Genomic DNA, 13119 nt, shown 5'->3' with positions numbered 1-13119 from the left:
AGTATCAAGGTATATCAGTTACCTTTTAATAGATTATCCTACAACAACAAACATTGCAGTGATACAAAGCTTATTTTTCACTAACATCACATGCTAGCTTCAGATAGGCCATGGCTCCATTTTGGGTCATGTTATGGGTCAGCTGAAACTTTCTATTAGTGTGTCTTTTTTTTTTTTTTTTAAATTTTTCTTCAACGTTTTTATTTATTTTTGGGACAGAGAGAGACAGAGCATGAACGGGGGAGGGGCAGAGAGAGGGAGACACAGAATCGGAAACAGGCTCCAGGCTCCGAGCCATCAGCCCAGAGCCTGACGCGGGGCTCGAACTCACGGACCGCGAGATCGTGACCTGGCTGAAGTCAGACGCTTAACCGACTGCGCCACCCAGGCGCCCCTTAGTGTGTCTTTTTTATTCTGAAATTGAGGCTGAAGAAGCAGGCCCTGTCTGTGACAAGCCACTCTTGAAAGGTTGAACCACAGAATAGCTTTTAAAGTTGCTGCACACTGGGGCGCCTGGGTGGCGCAGTCGGTTAAGCGTCTGACTTCAGCCAGGTCACGATCTCGCGGTCCGTGAGTTTGAGCCCCGCGTCGGGCTCTGGGCTGATGGCTCAGAGCCTGGAGCCTGTTTCTGATTCTGTGTCTCCCTCTCTGTCTGCCCCTCCCCCGTTCATGCTCTGTCTCTCTCTGTCCCAAAAATAAATAAACGTTGAAAAAAATAAAGTTGCTGCACAGACATAAGTATGTCAGTGAAGACATACTTTCCATTGGCTTTTAGATTCCATTGGCTAGATCAAACCACAGGGCCAAGCAGGACATCTGTGTTGCAGGGAATTATACTCCTCCCATAGAGAAGCATTGCATATCCATGGCAACAGATCTATATAATCCTTTGAGGTGGATATGTAAATCCCTTACAAGGAGGGGACTAAATAACTGGGTACAATGATACCATCTACTGTAAGTGATTGAGGTATTCAGTATTAAGTCAGCCTAGCTGCTGATGCCATTCAGAGCTAGTGCACAAGATCTGACCTGATGACTAAAATAAGCCACTTACCCTGGCCTGTGCCCAGCTCTCACTCCTAATGTTCCCATTGTTGTGTCTGGTTGCACTACAAGTTACTGACAAGATAACCTATCTGGTAGCCCTACTTATCTCCACTATGTACATTTAGACCAGACTGACCCTCTCATGTAACACATGTGGCAGCTAATAAAAGGAAATGTCAAGTAGGTTGATCATACTGTTGAAATAGTCTATCTTTACTGATTTTCTGTTAAATTGATTATTGAGAGATTTGCATTGAAATCTCTGCAATGATTACTTTTACGTGTGAACTTGAAATTGACTGGTCCATGGAGTGCCCAGATATTTGGCCAGATGTCATGGGTGTGTCTGCAAGGGTGTTTTGGATGAGGTCAACATTTGAGTTGGTAGCATGAGTCGATTGCTCTCCGTACAGTGAGCGGGGCTCATGTAATCAATTGAAGACCTAAATAGAACAAAAAAACCTGAGAGAAAACTTTGCCTCCATGACAATTCTACTGGGACATGAATGCAACTTCTACCATCAGCTGTCCCGATTCTCAGCCTTCATACTTGGGCTGGAAGTACACAGCTATTTCTCCTGGTCTCCAACCTGTGAGCTGTAAATCTTGAGACTTCTCAGCCTCCATAATCATACAAGACAATTCCTTATAATAAAAGCCTTTATTATAATAAATTATTTATAAATTTCTTATGTATAACTACTTCATCATTATAAGAATATATCTATAATACACACACACATATATATACACACACACATCCTATTTTATTTCTCTGGTGGACCCTAATGTAATGTCCAACTATAATTGTTCAATTGCCTATTTGTTCTTTCATTCAACTTTTTTTTTTTTTTTTTAACATTCATTGTTGAGAGAACAAGCAGGCAAGGGGCAGAAAGAGAGAGAAAGGGAGACACAGAATGTGAAGCAGGCTCGAGGCTCTGAGCTGTCAGCACAGAGCCTGACGTGGGGCTTGAATTCACAAACCGTGAGATCATGGCCTGAGCCACAATCAGATGCTTAACCAACTGAACCACCCAGGTGCCACATTTAAAAATGTTTATTGGGGCGCCTGGGTGGCTCAGTCGGTTAAGCAGCTGACTTCGGCTCAGGTCATGATCTCACGGTCTGTGAGTTCGAGCCCCGCGTCAGGCTCTGTGCTGACAGCTCAGAGCCTGGAGCCTGTTTCAGATTCTGTGTCTCCCTCTCTCTGATACTCCCCTGTTCATGCTCTGTGTCTCTCTGTCTCAAAAATAAATAAACGTTAAAAAAAATTTAAAAAAAATGTTTATTAGAATCCCAAGCACACTTTGTTCTATTAGTGCAGAGCCCAACATGGGGCATGATCTGAAAATGGGGAGATCATAACCTGAACTGAAATCAAGAGTCAGATGCCTAACTGAGCCACCAGACTCCCCAGTTCAGTCAATTTTAAAATGTATCCTTTGGTTCTGTTTTTAGGTACATTTATAACATATTTTCCTGACAAATTGATGCTTTTATCATTATGAAATTACCATCTTTGCCCCTAATATTTTTCTTAGTTGGAGTTTTTATTAATCTTAAAATAGATGATCTTAAGATTACTGTGTATATGGTTTGCACTTTTTAAAAAATTCGACTTGTGTCTTTAGATCCAAGATTTAAAGATGGGTCTTGCTTTATTTATCTAGTCAGATGATGTATGCCTTTGATTAAAATATTTATTTTATTTACATTTAATGTACTTATTGATAGGAATTTGCCAGTTTGCTAGATTTTCCATTTGTGACTTGTTTGTCTTTCTCTTATTTTCTTGTGTGATACAAATATTGAGTGTACCATTTAAATTATTGCAATAGTTTAAATATAATTTTGAGGTATTTTTAAGGCTGGTTAAGAAATTTCAATATCTATCTGTAATTTATCACAATCTAACTCTAGTTAATGCTGACTTGATTCCTGCACAAGATAGTTGCTTTGTACCAATATAGCTCCATTTCCTTCCTAGTTTTTTGTTGCTAGTAATATCATCCCTATTATGGCTATATAGGCTATAAATCCAATAATAAATCCTAATTATCCCTTATCTAAAGAAAGAAAAACAAAACTGGTGTATATTCTGGTACTCTCCATTCCTGACTGTGGGTCCAAGTTAACAGATGGTGTCATCTCCTTTCAACCTGAAAGACTTTTAGTATTTCTTTTGGAAAAAGTATGCTGGTGATGTATTCCCTCAGTTTTTATTTGGAAAACATCTTCATTTCACTTTGATTTTTGAAGGATGATTTTGGTAGGTATAGAATTCTTGATTGATAGTTTTTTTTTTCTTTCAACACTTTGAATAGGTCATTCCACTGCCAGCTGGATTTTTTTATTTTTTGCCTGTACGTGATGAGTTGTTTTTCTTCCAGTATTTCTGTTGGCTTTGGTGGTGGTGGTGGTTGTTGTTAGCAATTTGTCTATGTGTGATAATCTTTGTGTGTTTCCCTTTTGGGGTTCATTGACTTTGGATCTGTAAGTTAATGGTTTTCATCAAATTTGAGAAACATGGGCCATTATATCCAAATATTTTTTAAATAATTATTTTTGAGAGAGCACACGTGCACAGGGGAGGGGCAGAAAGAGAGGGAGACACAGAATCTGAAGCAGGCCCCAGGCTCTGAACTGTCAGCACAGAGTCCAATGCGGGGCTTAAACTAACAAACTGTGAGATCATGACTGAGGTGAAGCTGATGCTTAATTGAGTGAGCCACCCAGGTGCCCCTCAAAGATTTTTCTATCTCTGTCTCTAACCTCCTAACTCTCCATTGTGTGTGTGTATGTATACACACATACGCACACGTTGGAACACATAATATTTTTCTACAAACATCTGACCCTATGCTGACTTCAAGTTTTTTCCCTCTGTTACTCTACTAGAATAACTTATATCCATCTTCAAATTCATTGATTATTGAACACATCTGGTGAGTTGCTTCATTTTAATTATTTTCCTTTGCTAGTTAAGAATTTCCATTTGGTTCTTTCTATAATACATTTTCCATTTCGTAGATTCCCTGTTTGTTGATTTATTGTTAGGACATTTTCCTTTAATTTATTAAACATAGCTTACATATTTATAATGGCTGCTTTGGAGTTTTTATCGAGGAAATCTAACATCTGGATTCCTTCACCCACTGTCAGTTCTATGTGGGTTGGGGAATGCATTTAAAGTTTAAGGCAATTCTCAAGTGTACCTTGGCTTTAAATTTTTACCAGGCTCTTTGGTCTCCCCTATGCATATGTAGTTTTCTAGACAGAAGAAAAGTGTGGAAAAGCTTATCTCAACCTTTACATGGCTGTCTCCGTTCCACAATCTCTCCATAAAGTTTCTGAATGGCCTGTCACTCATTCCAAATTGGAATGGCAACCTTGGTCTTGAACAGCTGTGGGTTTTCCCCATCCATTTCCAATTAAGTCTGCCATTTTAGCTGGCAAAGCCAAAAGGTTTTGCTTCCTGTCCCTACTTGAATTAATTGCTTCTGGCAGGAAAGCTGCTGGTTTTTGCAGTCAATTCCAGGCTGACAAAGCTACTGTTCTTCCTGCTAATCTGGTGAGAGGAAGGGAGGGCGAAAGCAAGGATCAGACCCAGGCAAAAGGACCACAGTCCAGTCTTTCTTACCCAAAATTCTATAGCTTTTCAAGAGTAAGTGCTTCTCAATTTTTTGTCTGCCTGTAGTCCAGTCCTTGTGACCTGAAACGATTGCTTTTGACAATTTTGTCCAGTTTCATCATTGGTAGTGGAAAGGAAACCCCAACATCTTCAGCCACCATTACTGAAAGTCCTCCTCTGTTTCATTTTCTCTGAATGCACAATAGTAATACCTACCTCCAATTTCTGAGAGTGAGATAAGATCACCTATGCCAATATTTCATGATTACTGACTTACTACACTGAGGACGAAGGCATAACTATTCAGATCTAAAAGAAAAAAAAATTGCATCTCTTCTTTTGGATAAATTAGTCCATTCAAAGATGGTTTCTGCTAAAAAAAGACTAAAGAGAAGTTGCCTATGAGTTTCTAACACCAAACTCGACTGAACTTTGAGTACAAGAATCTTTGCTCAGTATCTGAGAGAGTGGATATATGGCTGTGAAAAGTTTTCAAAATGGATATAAAGGAAATGCTCCTTTGAAATGTTAAAAAAAAAAAAAAAAAACTTGATCATGAGTAATTTAATAATGAGAGTAATACAAACTGCACCTATCTTCAATTTAGCAAAAATTACTCAAGATCAAAACTTCAATTTGTTAGCTTATGCATACATTATGGAAATAAAAATGGAACAAAATAGAACAAAATGCACTTACCTAGTGAATGTTCTGAATTATACTTTTAATAAAAATGCCCATCATGTACAGTTAGGGGAACGTTTTTTTTTTTTTATTTTTTTTTTCAACGTTTATTTTTGGGACAGAGACAGAGCATGAACGGGGGAGGGGGAGAGAGAGAGGGAGACACAGAATCGGAAACAGGCTCCAGGCTCTGAGCCATCAGCCCAGAGCCTGACGCGGGGCTCGAACTCACGGACCGCGAGATCGTGACCTGGCTGAAGTCGGACGCTTAACCGACTGCGCCACCCAGGCGCCCCCGGGGGGAACGTTTTTAAATGAAATACTAGATTGTGAATAACTAAAAAAAAGTAGGGATTAAGATTCACTAGAAAATGTAAAAGCAATTGATCAGCATTGAAATTTTTATGGCAAACTTTATGACCTCTTGAAGTTATTTACATTCTTGAAGGTTAAAATAGAATTAAAAATAAAATCCCTGTGCCTGATAATCAGCTTGGGCAATTTCAGCCATAGGACCACTATTAGAAGCAACCTACATTTTCGATGCTTCCATATTTGAACTCCTTTCTGCAATTCAAGGAAACTGCTACCAGCTTGATAGTGATCTTAAGAACCTCACACTTCCTTTGAGGCCTAAGACATGTGCTAGTTCCTTTTCTTCAGAATCTCAACTTATCAGAAAAAAAATTCACAAAAGTGATTTACATAAAATCAATGCAAAGAGAAGATCACTAGTTGGAAAAAAATCTCAATTACATTGTAAGACCTAGGAATTGGGCTTCTATCCATCTTTTTGAGAATTTTTTTTTTTAACCTCCTTTATTAGAGCATTTTTACTGCATTGATTTTCTTCACACAAGACCAGGACGAATTCAAGAGCAGAGATTATTCCATGTATATATGGATTTCCAGAACCTTCTACAGCACCTGATAAAGAGATGCTTGATAATTGATAAAGGCTTAAATACTCAATTTGTTCGTTTTTTTTATTTTTTTATTTTTTTTTCAACGTTTTTATTTATTTATGGGACAGAGACAGAGCATGAACGGGGGAGGGGCAGAGAGAGAGGGAGACACAGAATCGGAAACAGGCTCCAGGCTCCGAGCCATCAGCCCAGAGCCTGACGCGGGGCTCGAACTCACGGACCGTGAGATCGTGACCTGGCTGAAGTGGGACGCTTAACCGACTGTGCCACCCAGGCGCCCCTCAATTTGTTCGTTTTATAGAAGCTCTAATTGTGGCAACATGAAGAACTACAAGAATATATACACACTGAAATTCTTAGAAACTGTGGAATAAGAATGTCAAGTTTTGTTTGATAAGAAAAGGGAAAAATCAGATGTCAGGAAATGAGGGAAAATTACAAAAATTACTGATCATGCAACTTCGGGCATTTAACACCAAGAGCTTGGGTTTGCCGTGGTGTGGAGGAGGGGGAGGCGAAAGAGTTGAAACTAAGACACCTGCATAAAACAGAGGCTCCAAAAGATGCAACACTGGTTAAACAATGCTGTAAAAGTAGTATGACTACCCGGATAGGAAGAGACCAAGGAAGCTTGTTTCCCCTACCTGGACTCTGACTAGCAAATACTCTCCCTGAAAATTTTGGAACACTAGGCCTATCTAGATCTCTGGTATTTGGAGTCTGAATTCTAGTCATGGGACTTAGGAACCCTGACACCAATTAAATAAGATAAAATGATCCTTGACCAGTAATACACCTGGAGTGTATGGCAGAAGGAAACGAACAAATATTCTGGGAATACACTCTGAGATATGAGAACTAACGGGCTCCCTTCAAGTCGGGAAGACAGCAAAAGATCAGCTTATAATAGAAAATGTAAAAACAAGAAATGATTACAAAAGAAGAGTTAACAAGAGTTAATAAAACCCATCCTCCAAATTAGAGATGATTAAATACAGTTTAAGAATTGGAAAGAGTTAATGTGTTAAATACATGAAAACAGAAACCACCTGAGAAATAAATAATAAATAAATAATAAATAAATGTTAAATTTTGTAAATGTGTTTGCTCACAGTTCTAGAGGCTGGAAAGTCCAAGCTCAAGTCCTGTAGGCAGACAGATGTAGTTCACTGGCCAGAACCTGTTTCCTGACTTGCTAAATGCTACCTTCTTGCTGTGTCCCTCATGTGGCAAAAAAAAGACGGCCCCCTCTCTGGTGTTGGTTTTTATAAGGGCATAGATTCCATCGTGCAGGCTCCCCATTCATGATCTCATCTAACTCTTATTACTCCCAAAGGCCCTGTTCCCCAAATACCATCACATTGGGGGTTGGGCTTTAACATATGAATGTGGGGGAGACCAAAATATTCAGTCCATTAACACAGGCTCTCTTCCCGTGCCATGGTTGGCTGTTACTGTTTCAGTTGATGCAGAAACAAGACGTTGATGGTGCAATCAGTGTGCGTTTATGGGGGGGGGGCTGTGTGGAGCATTTTACCAATTTTTTTTTTCAGGGCATTGAGCATACAACATTAAATTGTAAGCCACCAAGAGTTCGAGGTTATTGCCAAATGACCTAGCACAATTGAATCTAAGACACTATGGAAAGAAAGATCAATGTGGAAGTGAATCAAGTCAATCAAAGAATGAAATAGGAGATTGTAAACATAACAGACAAAGTAGAAAAATGAAAATGAAGAATAAACTATAATTCTAAACAATTATGCCAGATGCAGCACACAGATTGTACAGGAGTTTCGAGCCATAACAGTAAGTCAAAGCATACAAAATACCGAGACTGGAGAGAATAAAAAATCAGTATCATGTGCAGAGATAAAATTGTCTACTCGAAAAATTGCAGAGTAGCTGCAGAAAAATGAAGTTCCGAAGTTTCAACTTGCTGTATCAAGCAAAATCCAGTTGTAAACCTGTAAATCTATAGCAATTTAAAAACTATAAATACCTTTTACTATAACAACCAAAATAGAGGGCACTTAGGCATAATTCATTTAAAACATATGTTGGCATCTGCGAACGTCTTTATGGAGGAAATTATAACACTTGACTGAACAAAAAAATCTAAATGGATTCAAATTTGGGAAGATAGTCATATTATTTTCCCTAAATTAATACCCAAATCCCTATAATTCAAATTCTGAAGTTCTACAACGGATTTTTTTAATGCAGGTCAAGATGTTGATGCCAAAATTTTACAAAAAAAAAAAAAAAAGTGAAGGGTCAAGAATAATTTATCCAGGGGTCCCCAGGTGGCTCTGTTGATTAAGCATCTGACCGTTGATTTCTGCTCAGGTTTGGGAGTGTGAGCCTTGCCCCAGGCTCCACGCTGTGTGGAGCCTGCTTGGGATTCTCCCTCTCCTGCACTCTCTCTCTCTCCCCTTCCCCTGCACATGCCTGCTGGTACCCACCCCTGTTGCCCTCTGCTCCTCCCCTCTATCACCCTCAAAATCAATAAAATCTTTAAAAAAACCTTAACCCAACAGAGGCATGATCCCTAAAATGGTATGGTATTGACACAGGGACAAACCATAAAAATTAGTGTGTTTAGAAATGGGTCTACACATCTATGAAAACCGTGAATATGAGAAAGGACATTTAAAGTTGGTTGAAAAGGAAGGAGTAATTGCCAAATGACGCTGGGATAATTGGCTGCCTGTGATTCATGAAAAAGCCAAGATGGGAGAAGAGTTAGCCATAAAAGGCAAAGCAAATCTCTGAAACTATTAGAAAGGAACACCAAAATATCTAATGACAGCAGGGGAGGGAAAGTGTTTCTGTATCCAACCACGAAAAGCAAATCTAAGAGGTTAATAAGATGAGTGAATCAAAAATGAACATACCTGAACAAAACCAATGTACTTGAGGTGGCAAGACAAGTCTTCCACAGGGAGAGGACATTTGTCATACAGATAAAGTAACAGTTGTAACAATGTTGGGAATCCTAGCAGCTTCAGGAGACTTTTGCTCTCTGAGAGGAACAGGCTGCAGTCCTATGCATAATCCTTGAGAGAGACACAGAATGCTTTGCAGCTTGGTGACTGTCCAATCAGCATGATGGACATTCCTTGGCAACTGTTAGCTCCCTTGGAATAGTTTATAATGAAAAGAAAAACCTAAGTCGGTAATAATCACCCATACCCTTTTGCTGCCCTGTACCTGGACATCCTCTCTTGCTACCTCTTGCTTCTGTGGACCTAGAAGAAATGGAAACTCAGTCCTTAAGCTGTTGACAGTAGAAAGAATTTTCCATTTCCTTTATTGTCAGTACTTGGTATATAGCAGGTGCTCATAAATGCTTGTTGAATTAAAATCAGAGATCCCCGCTGTTTCCAGGATTCCCTGCATTTTTCCTCAGATCCAGGATCCCCGGAGTTCCCTTACCTCGCCATCCCACCAGATACTCATCAGGCTGGACTAGAAGTGCGTTAATAATACCCGCTTTGCTCAGTGAGGGCAAGAAGAGGATCTGTGGGCTCTGGTAACCCCAGGTGTCAACCAAGAACTTGATACTTATTAAGTAAAAGAACTTAATTCATTAATAACCCCACGGCGTACAATTCACACTACCTGCTCTTACTGGTAACCACCCAGGATTAGCCCCTTCCTTGCATACCAGATAGGAAACATGAACTGGGCTTCCCTTGCCACTGTCTTCTAGAGCAATATTCCAGGCCTGCTGCTCCCGGCTCCCTCCCACTGAACTCCCCCCCGACTGAAGACCACCTTTGCAAACTGTACTCAGGTTACCTTCCACCTTGAGGGACCCACCTCTGTGTCTAATTCCTCAGCCCTTGATCTCAGATCCACCTGGAATCTTTTTCATCCTCATTTTGCCTGCAGCAAAATGAGCTTTGGCTCTAGGGTGAGGTTTTAGCATTGGGCCACCTGGATTTGGCAACCTGCCTCCCAGGAAACTATCACTCAGAGCCACTTGACTGATTGGCTCCTGCCGGTCAGGGCACCAAGAAAACACACGGAGTCGGTGAAACTCGAATCGAGCCCAAACGGGCAAGTTGCTGACCCACATGGAAGCTGCCTGGACTCTAGGAGCCAGGCCCCTGTATGGGGCAGGAACAATCTGGTGGTAGTCACCCAGTACCCACCCAGTAGGGCTTCAACAGTGATGGCCAGTGCTAAGGCTCAGTGCTAAGGCAGAGCTGGGCTTGGTGAATTAGGCCTCGGTGGCGCTGTCTTTGGAAATGGATTCGACTGGGTGCTGGTTTTATTTTGTTTTCGGTAGCTGAGGTTCTGACACTCCCAGCTCCTAGCACTTAACATTCCTACCCTGGGCAGCACCCCTGCCATATATCACTTACACTCCCTGCTGACATTTTATGGGGATTTTACAGCAGCAGGTGTGTGATAGGAGCCATTGTCAATCATGGCATTAAAATGCTCCACCCTTTCAAATGCCTAATCAGCGGGGTTGATGGGTTGCAGCTGGCTGCTAACAAGCCAGGGTTTGGAGCTTTCAAGGCAAGACACCCCCCCCCCCACCCCGCCCCACTTTGGGAAGGGAGTGGGTGGGAGGCTGGGGAAAGGGGCAGCAGAGGAGCCCCTTCAAAGCTGAGGCCCTACAGTGTCACGGTGGGGGTGACCAAAGGGAAGTCAGCAGAGCACAGGCTGCCTTACCTCTGCACTAGTATTTTTTGGTGTCCATCCCCAGGGGCCCAATCAGGTGGAAGCATCCCTATGCAGTGACAGGGAGCCTATTTAGATAAGATGGAGTCACCCATGAGGGTCTTGATGAGGCTTTTTTGTTCATGGGCCCATTAAGTGACAGAAGTTAGGGTCCAGATAGGCTGTGGGATCACCAAGTTAGCCTGTGCACTAGATTGAGCTCATTTGGCTTGTATCAGCCACCCTCTCTCTCTCTCTCTTTTTTTTTTTTTCTTTTTGGCAAAGCTTTTGGGGACAGTCCGATAAGCAATGCCTGTGGCAGTCAGTCCTTGGCCCTCCTCAATGTCAAATGTAATATCAACATAGCCTTAATCTTTTTGAAAAAGTTCTCCAAATGTACTTTGAGTGTCACCTCTTGATCCAGACCACAGTCTCAAACCCCGCCTATCTGAAAATCTGGACCAGAATCAGGGTACCATGCCTTTAAGCCAAGGAGCAATGGGTGGGGTATGGCTTTGGCCCTTGGTAACTACTGTAGAATGTCTGCCTGTCACTTCATGGAGACCTGCTGAATAAATTTGAGTCCCTATCAACCCTGTTGTTGCCTCTCAGGCATTAGCTCTCCATTCTGTGTCTTCTGGGACTTCCTGTCTTTGCTTCCCCTCAGAGTGTCTACTCAGTAGATTCTATGCATGCTTGCTGGTGACCTGCCCATGACCCCAGCCTCTGACCTCAAGTGCATACCAGGTTTTCATCTTTGAACAGGCTCTGGGCTCTGGTGGCTCAGAGGAATTTATTAATCTTTGATCCTCCCTCAATAGTGTCTGGAAGGTATGGGCTGTCTTTCAGGCATACTTGATCTGTAGTAACTCAAATACAAATGGGGACCATCCACCTGTACGTTAGCAATGCTTTTACCTCTACTACAGCATTTATCACATAGGACCCAACTTCAGTGAGCTTGCCGTCTAGTCCGAGAGCAAGAGCAGTAAACCTACCTTGAGGAAGTACGTTTAAAAAAACTCCACAAGGGAGGTGTGTACAAAGGGCAGAAGAAAGGGGCAACCAAATATGGAGAGCCAGTAGAGCATGGGCTGAGAAGAGGTTAATTCTCACATGGTATCCAAGAGACTTTGCTTAGGACACATGATACGTATAAAATACTATGGGGGCGCCCGGGTGGCTCAATCGGTGAAGCGTCTGACTTTTGGTTGCAGCTCAGGTCATGATCTCGTGGCTTCTGAGTTCAAGCCTGCATTGGGCTTTGTGCTGACAGGGCAGAACCTGCTTTGGGATTCTCTCTCCCCCTCCCTCTCTGCCCCTCCCCTGCGTGTGCGTGCTCTCTCAAAACAATTTTTAAAAAAATACAAAATGCTATGAATACGAGTCAAACTTTGACTCTCGAAAGAAGAGCTAATGAAAATCCAGGTGGAGCCTAAGCTGTGGAAGATTCTGAACACTAATGGAGGGACGGTGTTGAAGGACCCCTCCACAGGACACAGAATTTTAATCTTTTCCCTTGAGTCTATTCAGAGTCCATCTGTTTGGAGGTCTTTGCTGTTCATTGGGTGAAAACCAGGGCAATTGCCTTTGACCCTTCTGTCCGCTCCTTGTCATCTCTGCAAGGAAGGAGCCCAACTCCATGTAATAGTCAAAAATGCCAAATTTCATTGTAAGTTAAAACATCTTTCATAGATTGGAAGGGATTAGTGTCTTTCTATGGCCTGTCTCTTGCTGCTCTTTCTCTCCCAAGCTGGCTAGCCCAGGTATGGGCAGGTGTGTGCAGGGTCACAGCGGGAGGAACCAGAAGATAAAGCCTTCCTAGATTGGAATGATGGTGGTCGTCCATGGATGTCCTGGGGGACGGGTAAATGTTCACAACTGACCTTCTCCTCTAAAGGGCTGCTTCTGTGAATCCTTCAGTGATCCCCTTTGGGGAACATTTGAGAACTAATACTTCTTGTTAAAAGAGTTGTAATCTAGCAGCACAGAGGTGTACATAAAATACCCTGAAACTTAGCTAAAAACAAGAATCATTACCTTACATGGTTCCTGTGTTTGGGAATCTATGACCAGCTGAGCTGCGTACTGCTGGCTGGGGGTTTCTCAGGAGGCTTCAGTGGAGCCATGGGCATAGGGAATAAGTCA

At 41.8% G+C, this 13119-nt stretch overlaps 1 long non-coding RNA gene across 1 annotated transcript in view; it reads right to left on the bottom strand.

Annotated features, from left to right (window-relative positions):
• The window catches only part of LOC147578038 (uncharacterized), a 31095-nt gene extending 18837 nt beyond the window's left edge, over positions 1 to 12258 (bottom strand). The window contains exon 1 of the long non-coding RNA XR_015254726.1: positions 9192 to 12258. This is a non-coding gene — a long non-coding RNA (uncharacterized LOC147578038). The remainder of the gene's footprint in view (positions 1 to 9191) is intronic.
• Positions 12259 to 13119: the final 861 nt, after the last annotated feature.

Source organism: Puma concolor, chromosome C1 (genome assembly GCF_028749965.1).
Source record: "Puma concolor isolate L17-30 chromosome C1, mPumCon1.1.hap2, whole genome shotgun sequence".
Taxonomy (NCBI): Eukaryota; Metazoa; Chordata; class Mammalia; order Carnivora; family Felidae; genus Puma; species Puma concolor.
The sequence above is the reverse complement of the archived record's forward strand: the minus strand, read 5'-3'. Positions and strand labels throughout refer to the sequence as shown.